This window comes from Lactuca saligna, chromosome 4, assembly GCF_052625555.1.
Source record: "Lactuca saligna cultivar CGN05327 chromosome 4, ASM5262555v1, whole genome shotgun sequence".
NCBI lineage: Eukaryota > Viridiplantae > Streptophyta > Magnoliopsida > Asterales > Asteraceae > Lactuca > Lactuca saligna.
The window spans coordinates 24,266,980-24,278,106 of NC_136420.1; positions in this window are offsets into that span (position 1 = coordinate 24,266,980).

Sequence of the window (11,127 nt, forward strand, 5' to 3'; positions counted from 1 at the left end):
GTGAGTTTTACACACATCACTTTGCTCAGTTATGGAAATAATTTTTTGAAGAGTATTGAAAACACGAATTCTCTTAATGCATTTCATGTGCGAGATATTGGAGCTTGATCTTGCAATATTTTTACGAGAAAGAGGGGATTATGGTCCCTAATGATGAAGAAAAAGCTGTTTTTCACGTGTATAGTTGTCTGAAGGATGCAACTGATGATGCTGAGGAGTTTCCTGTTGTAGCTCGTGTTCCAGATGCAATGCTCAAACGAGTCGATCCAACGAATACAGTCTTAGTGACTTATTTGCAAACAATTGATACAACTGTTGAGACTGGAATTCTATTGGCAAGAGAATAGACGAAGTCAAATCGTACGAAGAAGACTAACGCTGGTTCTTCTGATAAACAAATCAAGGAGTCTAAATCTACAAAGGTTCCAAACAAGTTACTAGTTACTATGCAGAGCCAATAATACACGAAGTTTCAGTTGCTGATACACCCTTAACTCAAAAAGAAATTATTCCTTCGAAGACCGGTATTTTTTGAAAAATCAAAATGAAATCAAAGCACAAGAGCCAATCTCCACTCACGAATGTCGTCCGAAAGCCACATGTTACTCATCAAGGACTTTTATTTCATGAAATTCCAGCGCCTGCTTCACCATCATCAAAGAAACGAAGGGTTGCTGATATGGATAAACATATTTCCAAGAAGAAGAAGAAGAAGAAAAGAAAATGATCATCTATTCTGAGTCTACAGCTGACGAAGATGAAACAATTCCAGAAACTCCTGAAGCCAATCTTCACAAGGATACTTCTACTCCTACACAGACAGTTGTTATACCACCCAAAGATTTGGTTTCCAAGTCATTATCTGAGGAGGCCCGAACTTCTAACATTCTTGTAAACATATCTAATACGGATGAAAATGCCATCATGGGTGAGGATGATTCGAAGAAAGAAAACCAAGGTAAACCTTCAACTGTTACCTCAGAAACCTTTGTTTCTCTTCCTCCACAAATTACACCTGTCATAACCACTACTTCCACCACTGATTCTCCTACTTTCGAAAACATTATCAAACAACCAATTACTTCTCTTTTTTCTTCTCAATCCACTGATCCACCCACAACCACTTCACAAATTCAAGAGTCTATTTTTATGGAAACTGAGCATGAATTTGAAGGTTTTTGGAGGAACTTTTGAGAACTTGGAATTTAATGAAGAGGAAGCTGATTTCCCATATCATATGCTGATGACAATGAAGCAGTTTAAGATCTTGAATACAAAGCTGAATTCAATTCTTTAACCACAAGCAGATATTGGGGGAGGTCATTCTGTAACGAGTTTAGAAGTTGATGGTTTGTTAAAACTACTAGAAGGAAGGATCACCTTAAAAGTTTCGGGCATGATTAAAGACTCTGGGTCTCGTCTTTTGGAGAAAGTTGATATATGTGATCATAACAATGAGATGAGGGTGAATTCTCAGAAGTCTACATTTGAAGGTGATTTGAAAGAATTGAGAATAGTGACAAAGGAACTATTGGATTAGTGTCTAAGTCCATAACTATTTTGGTATGTACTTGACCCGATTATGAGCAAGGTCCTTTTGGGTTGCCTTCACCATAGCAATATGTAGGATGATTTAAGGAGAGAAAGGTTTAAATATGATTTATTAATATATTATGAGAATAATATATTAAAGGAGAAATCATATTGTTTAATTAATATTGGTCAAGAATTAATTAAGAATTAATTTTGCGGCTAAAAGAGATTAATTAAACTTAGGGGACTGAAGTTGTAATTATAAGATAATTATAATTGGGCTATGGATCACCTAATAATATATAGGTTGAACAAATTCTATGGGAAGCCCATTAGAAATCGTCCAAGGGATATGTTTAAGGAGTCCATGGGCTGCTTAGGGCCTAAGCAGTCAGATTAGGGTTTCCTAGTTGTAAACCCTAATAGCCTACATGTATAAAAGGGACCCTTAAGCCCCAAAAACGTGAACAACACTTCCATTAGGGTTTCTAGCCGTTTTTTGGTGCCTCCCCTTTCTTCTCCTCTTCATCCAAGTTGCATATGGTGTTTGTGACTCCATTAGAGGTGCAACACTTGAGGCACTAAGCTTTTGAAGCCAATCCAAGCAAGGAATTGATTGTTATTGCTATATAACAATAAAAGGTAATTCTATAAACCCTAATTCAGTTTATAATATGTTAGATCTAAGTTTGTTAGTCTTGGATTCAAAGCATGTACAATAGAGAAACCTAGATGCAAGCATTAGGGTTTGTATGAGCACATAGGATTGTTCTTATGCCTAAAACCCATCAGTGGTATCAGAGCCTTGATTGGTTTCAGTTGTATGTGATGCTTAACTGTTTTATTTGCTAAAAAACGAGTTTTTTGCCTCTACCCGACTCAACTCGGCGAGTCAGTATCTGGATTCGGCGAGTTGGCCCTACTCGACGAGTCCAGGTCTGACTCGGCGAGTCTGTGCGTCAGGCGGAGGGTATTTCGGGATTTAGCTGCTGTTTTGACTTGGATTTGATGCTTAAATTGTTTTATGAAGTTAAAATCCGAATTTTATCTTAATTATATGTTTATCCTTGCCAAAACAATAGATAATTTTAAATCTTTTAAATATTGGTTGTTTATGTGATAAATATGGTTTATTTAAAGTTATTTGGTAATTATCTAATGACTAAAATAAGATTAGGTCAAATATAGATAATTATGAAATTAATTGTTTAATTTGAATTATTTGTTGTTTGATCCCTAATGTTTTGAAATGTTTCCAAACTTGCCCTCAAGTTTTGGAATTTAAAAGTTGATTAAAAGTTTAATTTTGAAATGTTAAATTCTAAAACCCTAGTAATTTGAAAAGTTCAAATCACACCCTTATGGTTTTATTAATTAATTAAAGTGTATAATTAAAAGTGATTTAATAGGCCCTTAAAGTTTTGGTTTACATTTAATTAAATTAAAAGTATAATTTTACTAAATTAAACCACCTAGTATTTTAAAAGTGTAAAATACACCCTATACTATATATAACATTAAAAGTCTAATATTGTATATGTATGAGTAAACAGTCAGTCTTACCTTTAGTAGGCCTCATTCACGAAGCTGGTCTATAAGGGGTGTTTAAGGAAATTGCTTATAAAATGGCGATTGAATGGGTATCCACTCTTACCCACCGCACTCTTGACTAGTGGAGGGTCGTTAGCCGAACGGGTAGGATAGGATAGAAACCTTCCATTATAAGTATAATGAAGTACAAAGTAACTAAATGCTTATACAAATTCCCAAATCATAGTTACTTTAGGCAAAATGTGAAATTGTATGCTAAGCCATGGAATTACACTTCGTACCCTTGTCAAACGTTAGTGGAGCGTGTGTGGTTAACCGGCACACTAATTTGGGGATGACATTGGTGGCGAAGGGTGGCTCGATGCTTATCATAGATCAATGGAGCGTGTGTGGCTAACCCGCACATTGATTAGGTAATAGTAGCATTGGGTGCACCACGTGATTCGTATGGTTATTCACACCTTGTTTGTGATCATCGGCATCCCAGTCACAAATAGTAGGGCATAACCGAGATTAAACATGCCATTGAAAAGTTCAATGGATCTCAAAAGATCTAGGAGTTTCAATTCATTTGAAAACTTAAACTTCCTTTTCGTTTTTCATGGTGGAAATTGGTAAATCGTGATTTACCTACCTTCAAATATTCTACAACTAGATTACGGCATTCCTCTTCTAGGTTGTAGAGTATTGTGTTGGATCCTAGCTTGATGTTTCATTTGGGTGTTACATCAAGAATTCTAATCAACTTAACTTGAATTTTCTCTCGTTTTGTAGATGTCTACATCTTACAATGGTCTTCCCAAATCCTTTGGAATAAGCTTTCCAAATGAAGATGACGTTCCGAGATACGATCAAGGAAATGAGAGTCATGCTTCACTTCCTCCACCTCCTCCAATTGTTCTCCTTGACCCACAAGTTCAAAGGCTTGAAATGTTCAAGCTCACTCAAGCCATTTTGGCAAGTAAACACGAAGATGGGAAATCTGTGTGTGCACACGTCTTAGAGATGAAGTCACACATTGATAGGTTAAGCATGTTGGGTGTCGAGATTTCAAGCGAGTTGGCTGTTGACTGGGTTCTTCAGTCACTTCCTGAATCATATAGTGAGTTCGTTAGAGAGTACTATATGATGGACCACGACGTGAACCTAATTGATCTCACCTATTTGCTTATAGCTGCTGAATCAGCAATGATTTGGTGTGCTGGTCAAGCAAATTTGTCTAGTGAATCAAACTCCCAAACTTCAATGGACACTGGCAACATTGGAAGTCCAGAAAGAACTAAGTCTATGATTGTCCGATGTGTTGTGCCAAAGGAGTCCATTTGCTTTTATTGACAAGAGAAGGGGCAGTGGAGACGAAGCTGCCCTAACTACCAGAAAGATCTAAGAGATGGGAGAGTCAAGACATATGGCTCTACTTCAGGTAGAATCCATTATCTAACTCCTTTGAGTTCCTATTCTAGATTCTTAATACATGATGTGATAAGATTACATTTTGATGTTTTGTAGGATCGAAGAAAAGAGAGGAAGCTTGAGAAAAGAAGTGAGTTGAATCTAATCATGAAGAAATGGATTTCGATCGCATTACTTGAAGAATGGATTCTTGAGCTACTACTTGGAGTTAGAATAGATTGTTAAGAAATATTTAATAACATAGTTTTTCAATTGAATTGCATTGTAAGGACAAAAATTTTTCCGCAATAAAATGAATTTTGACTTATTTATCCTTGCGATGGCATGTATGAAAAATTGATGTTTGAATGTTTCTATTATTAGCAATAATGGATTTGATTCTTAATTGTATTATTTGTGGAAGTGTCAAGAGTTCCAAGTAAGGAGAGTTCCTCATCACCCAAGTTTCAACTGGACAGAAACTTGGAATCATGCAATGTGTATTGTATGATGAATGAAAAACTTTCACAATTGGGAAACTTAGACTAATTCTTTGACAACGTGTCAATTGAAGGACTAGGAGATCAAGTACACTAGGTTGTGCGTTGATCAAGTCCACCACAAGAGTGAAAAAGATATTCGTCATGATTTACTAAAGTTTAGTAAATGTGATTATACTTATAAGATTAAGTGTAATTCTGAGTTGATTGAAAGAGTTTCAATGAATAGTAGAACGAATAAAGAAGAATCAAGTAGGCAGAAAGATAAAAGTTTCTCTTTTCTAAGAAGAAGGGAGAGTACCTTTTATTGTGTTTTATGATAAGTCTTAAAGATTAAGAACCATGTCTCAATAGATCTCTAAGTGAGTCTTAGTGCAATTGCATGTCTAAGAAGAGGAATCAAGTATTGTAGAAATGGTTAAATCAATAAGTCAATCATACTTCGTTCCAATATCAAGTCTTAGAGTCAAGATTGTGACATTGAGTAAAAAGTTTTAAGTAGGTTTATAACACTAATCAAATGTGGAACCTGGAAAAGTTTTCTTATTCTTATACATTTGAAATTGGTAAGTTGTGTTGTCTTGGGTAAGACAAAGACCAACTAGGACCAATTATATGAAGTGTTTTGTCTTGATAAGAACTACACTAACTCTTGAGTATTTGCTTTGTCAAAGAATATTATATGTCAAGGAGTCAGTGGGAGTCTAAATGGTCTTGAAAGGTTTCAAGAACAAATCAAGAATAAACCTTATCGATCATCACTAGCACACGACTTGAGGTTTACAACCTATCGTGCTGACATTATTTTGTTTATGTGCCATTCCAATTGAATTAATTGTGTATGTGAGTTCTATGAGTTCTCATTTGAATGCATACTAAAGCCTTAGTCGATGGAAAGTACATTGATATGTAAGGACAAGTTAGTAAACTACTTGGAAGACATGATGGGCACTCGTGTTACCATAGGGCAAGAAATCAAGATTAAGAAAGTTCAGTCCATATGAGGTTGGATTTGTCGCAAACCTTGGTTTTGGCAAATTCACATGGATAGGAACTCCTACACCATAAAATCTAAGTGTCATAAGATTCCCTCCTTCATGAAAATAACTATGAGGAAATGCTTTCACTAAGAGAGATCTTAAGAAGATAGCAATTGTGAAAATTGTATTCTCAAATTCGATTATGGTTACGGCATCCCTTTCCATAGTTCGAATTGTGAGATTTGGCAATTAGTTTGAACATTTGGAACTTAGTAACATAAGTTCTAAATTGTTTAAGCACACATATGAGCTATCTAAGGCAAAGGTGTATAAGTTTAACAAGCTTAGATAAAGGCTTATCGAAGCATCTGGTATTAGAAATATGAATTTCAGAAATTCAATAGGCATTGTTTTCTGGAAGTTCATTTGTTTTCTGAATACATGTCAAAGCTAGTGGGAGCATAAATGTTATGCTTATATGATAATCATCATGATAGTGGGAGCATAAGTGTTATGCTTGTATGATTATTATGACAAGTATTGCAAGTTAGCAATATTAATTATAGAAAAACAAAGATTCAATTTGCAAAGTTGCATGGGTTGAAAAGTTGTTTTGCTATAATTAAGGGAGAGAATATTATACTTCATTTCAAAATCTAAAGCTTAGATTGAGAAATTTTAACATTTTCAGTCAAAGGATACATTGTGTGTTCTTTAAATTCGATTATGATTATGGCATCCCTCTTCATAGTTCGAATTGTGAGAACATGACACGTACAATATTATGGCAAAAGAGTGGTAAAGTATCATATCTTTATGTAAGACATTATGCATCGTGTCCCATACGCTTCGGGTATAGGATCGATTGCAAATGCTATAATATTTACCATTCTAAAATTTTCCAAATGTCTAGCGCATTAAGAGGGAAAAAAGGACTAGAATTGGTTTTGACTAAAATAATTAAACAACTGTCAAAGGACGATGCAAAGTTCGCTGAAGATTGGTTGCTTATGAGTAGTTGGGAGTATGGTATTGGATGGACCATATCGACATTATTATGAATAGATAAGATTCTATTAAGAATGATTTGTCATATGGAAAATGTGGAAATGTTTCCATATTGGGAGTTGGATATTGAGAATCTATGTCTAGATTAGAAACTTTATGCAAGAAGGATGTTCAAATGAATGTACTTTGAATGTGAGACTTCACGTCTATGGAATTGTCTTGTAACAATTTCCGATAGAGCACTTTGTAAATTCATTGGCCAAGTCTTGGTGACTTTTGTGCTATGACTTTACGAAAGGATCGTTGCGTAAAATGTTAGAATCTAGCATATTCTAATAGTAGCAAAGAACCTTGTGTTCTTACACTAATGATAAGGATTGGGAATTGTGAAATGACCATTATTAAAAAGGTTTTTCAATTGATCCATTTCACAAAGTAAGGACCATAGGAAACATAGTGTTCATGCTTTATGCATGGGATAGCTGTTGTTGTAATCCGAGTAATAATTTGATTTTCTGAAACAGTAAACGATAATAATGAGTAATCAATATGGTGGTTAAATAGAAGTATTTTATTACTCTCACAAAGGTTGAGGCCATATAGGATTAAGTATTTTTTGTTATGTTTCAATTTGCATGTTTTGACTTCCAGAATAACTAGGTTGTTCAAACATCCACAGTCAGTCATACGTTGGGAGTAGGTATGAATAAAGACTGTCATGAATCTGTCTGTAGATTTTCTGAAGTGTTTAGACATGGCACAAGTTTGTTGCAGAGTTCATGAGTGCTTTGATAAGATTAGAGTATTGGATTAAACCCACGCTCACTTGGATCACTTCATGGTTTTATCACGAGTGATTAGTGAGACGATAATATTGTATATTCTTGAAACCGAGACGTGTGAGTTGTTATTTGTTGGTCGGTTGCACATTGATAATAAGTAAACGCACCAGTAACTTGGTGTTATAAAATTTATTGTTGTGTATGATTCGATCAGTAAATGCAAGCGAGCATTTGAGTCGAAGTTTATCCATTCCTTTTACCCAAAGTGGGATAAAAGCGATATTTGTGGGCCTCCCGATGATTTACTGATGACACATAAGCGCTTGGCCAAGCCGGGACTAAGTTGATGTGTTCAATTATAGTCTGTTGTTTGTCGTCATAAATCGGAAGTCGGGAAACAGTATAGAGAGAATGATTGAAATTCATGTCTTTTGTCTATACGATATCTTGAGAATGGAGGAATATATAATCCCTTATCTAGAGGACACGCTATCTGATAAGATCAGAGTTGACAGCGGCTTTTGAAAGCTACGATTGCTGATAAGGTTCTAAAGTCATACGGAAAATAGTTATTAGACTTATCCAAGTGGGAGACTGTTGGATTAGTGTCTAAGTCCATAACTATTTTGGTATGTACTTGACCCGATTATGAGCAAGGTCCTTTTGGGTTGCCTTCACCATAGCAATATGTAGGATGATTTAAGGAGAGAAAGGTTTAAATATGATTTATTAATATATTATGAGAATAATATATTAAAGGAGAAATCATATTGTTTAATTAATATTGGTCAAGAATTAATTAAGAATTAATTTTGCGGCTAAAAGAGATTAATTAAACTTAGGGGACTGAAGTTGTAATTATAAGATAATTATAATTGGGCTATGGATCACCTAATAATATATAGGTTGAACGAATTCTATGGGAAGCCCATTAGAAATCGTCCAAGGATATGTTTAAGGAGTCCATGGGCTGCTTAGGGCCTAAGCAGTCAGATTAGGGTTTCCTAGTTGTAAACCCTAATAGCCTACATGTATAAAAGGGACCCTTAAGCCCTAAAAACGTGAACAACACTTCCATTAGGGTTTCCATCCATTTTTTGGTGCCTCCCCTTTCTTCTCCTCTTCATCCAAGTTGCATATGGTGTTTGTGACTCCATTAGAGGTGCAACACTTGAGGCACTAAGCTTTTGAAGCCAATCCAAGCAAGGAATTGATTGTTATTGCTATATAACAATAAAAGGTAATTCTATAAACCCTAATTCAGTTTATAATATGTTAGATCTAAGTTTGTTAGTCTTGGATTCAAAGCATGTACAATAGAGAAACCTAGATCCAAGCATTAGGGTTTGTATGAGCACATAGGATTGTTCTTATGCCTAAAACCCATCAGGAACATAATGTATTGTTCGTTCAAGATGTTAAAAGGGTGCGAAAGGATGTTAATTTTAAACTTCAAGAGCTTCACCAAGACATGGAAAAAGAGATTGCATGTGTTCGCACAGAATTTGCATCTCTAAATCAGAAGGTTGACATAATTTGTGATGTTGTGACAAAATTTGCTAAGTTGTATGAAAGTTTGAGTCCTCAAATATCTCAAGTTTCTACAACTGAAAACAAAATTTTTATGGAAGTCCTCACATTGTTAAAAGAGCTCAAAGCCTTATCTACAAAACTAGCTTCGTCTTCTCAACTATCTTCGGATGATCTCTTCCAAAAAATTTCACAATTTGAAGCACTACTTCTCCAACAGTTGGCTCCTCTTTCTCGCATATCCAGCCTTCTTCTAACAACAAATGCCCCACATGTTTTTACAGGTGTGCAAGGGGGAGAAAGGAAGGGTGAAGTTTCGAAGGATGGAGGTGATGATGCGAAGGTGGTGGGAAAGGTATTTCCTTCGAAGATTCCAACTACAAAACCAATTATAGCATCTATTGGTCCAATTTCTTCGACAGTAGTAACAACTGTGCCAATTACAAGACCAATTTCGAAAGGAATTGTGATTGGTAAATTTGTTGATGTTGGTGGGAGTGATTCAAAATTGAAAGAAGTAATAGAAGATTCAACTTCTAAGGCGAGAGGAAAATCTATTTTGATAGAAAAGTCAAAGGAAGAAAAGAATGTTGAGGCTGAGGCTGAACTGGAGAGGATGAGATTAGTACAAAGTATAATGACTCAAAGAGCAAGTGATCCTCCAGGCATGAACAAAGGTGATCCATCAAAGCATTATAACTATGAAACAATTGAAGCCAAGGTTGCATTTAATCATATGTATTCATTCGAAAAGAAGCCAAAACAGAGCTACATAGTCACGAATACTGATGCAAGCCAATTGGACTTTCCAATCAATGAGATGATGTTCATCATGCCCCAGTTCAAAGCCGAAAGCAAATTCAAAGAGAAGGATGAAGGAACTCATATGAAAATCAGGTTTCATGCAGTCCTTGCAAAACCAGCTGAAGAGGTGTGGTCATTAGTAAAGATAAAGAAAGTAATCAGCATAAAGAAGGATGTTGTTTTTGAAAACACTGTCCAAAATATGAAGTATGTGGTAGCCAGGGCGAATAGGAATGTTTGTGATTTTACAATTGCTGATTTTCCTTTAATGAAATTGTATGACCTTATACAAGTTGCATTATTGCTGAAGGAAAGATCTTTCTATTATCTTCAGAATACTGATCCATAGGAGTTCAAGCTTGGAGTTACTCAAATCAAGATCTTCATTGACAATTATTATGAATGCTTAGCATTAACTGATGTGGAGTTGGCTACAGCTAAAGGAGTTGAAATTACAGCTCCTATGGATCCTTCGAAGACTCAAGCAGATTTAAAGAAGTATGTTGATGGTGAAATTTGCTTGAAGCCTTTTGGATTAGTCTTCTCAGGGAAGGACAAGTCTGGAAAATCAAAACGATTTTTGTTCCAAGTTGGTGAGGTGGAAAGGTACTCAACTTCTCAATATACGAACTTAATCGTTCGTATGAATCATTTTAAGAAGAATAATGAAGGAGATAAAAAGGAACTTGATAAGATTATCTCATGGTATACTGAGATACGAAGGGTGATGTTGTATTCCATTCAACTGCTTACGAATTGAAGTCTTCGACTATGATTACAAAGGGGGAGATTGTAAGGGTTGTTTTGTTGTAATTAGTCGAAACATACTTTGTACCTATCGGTAACAAACTCGGTTACCTGCCCAGTCACCCGTTCTCTCTTGCGGTTCTCCGGTCTCACAGGCTCTGTCTGGGCCTCTCGGATGATATCCAACACCGGAGTCATAACCGTCATCCTCATACAAATATCTCGTATCGGGGCACTCTTGGCTCTGCGACTCAGGGCATCAGCTACAACATTAGCCTTGCCCGGGTGGTACAGGATTTC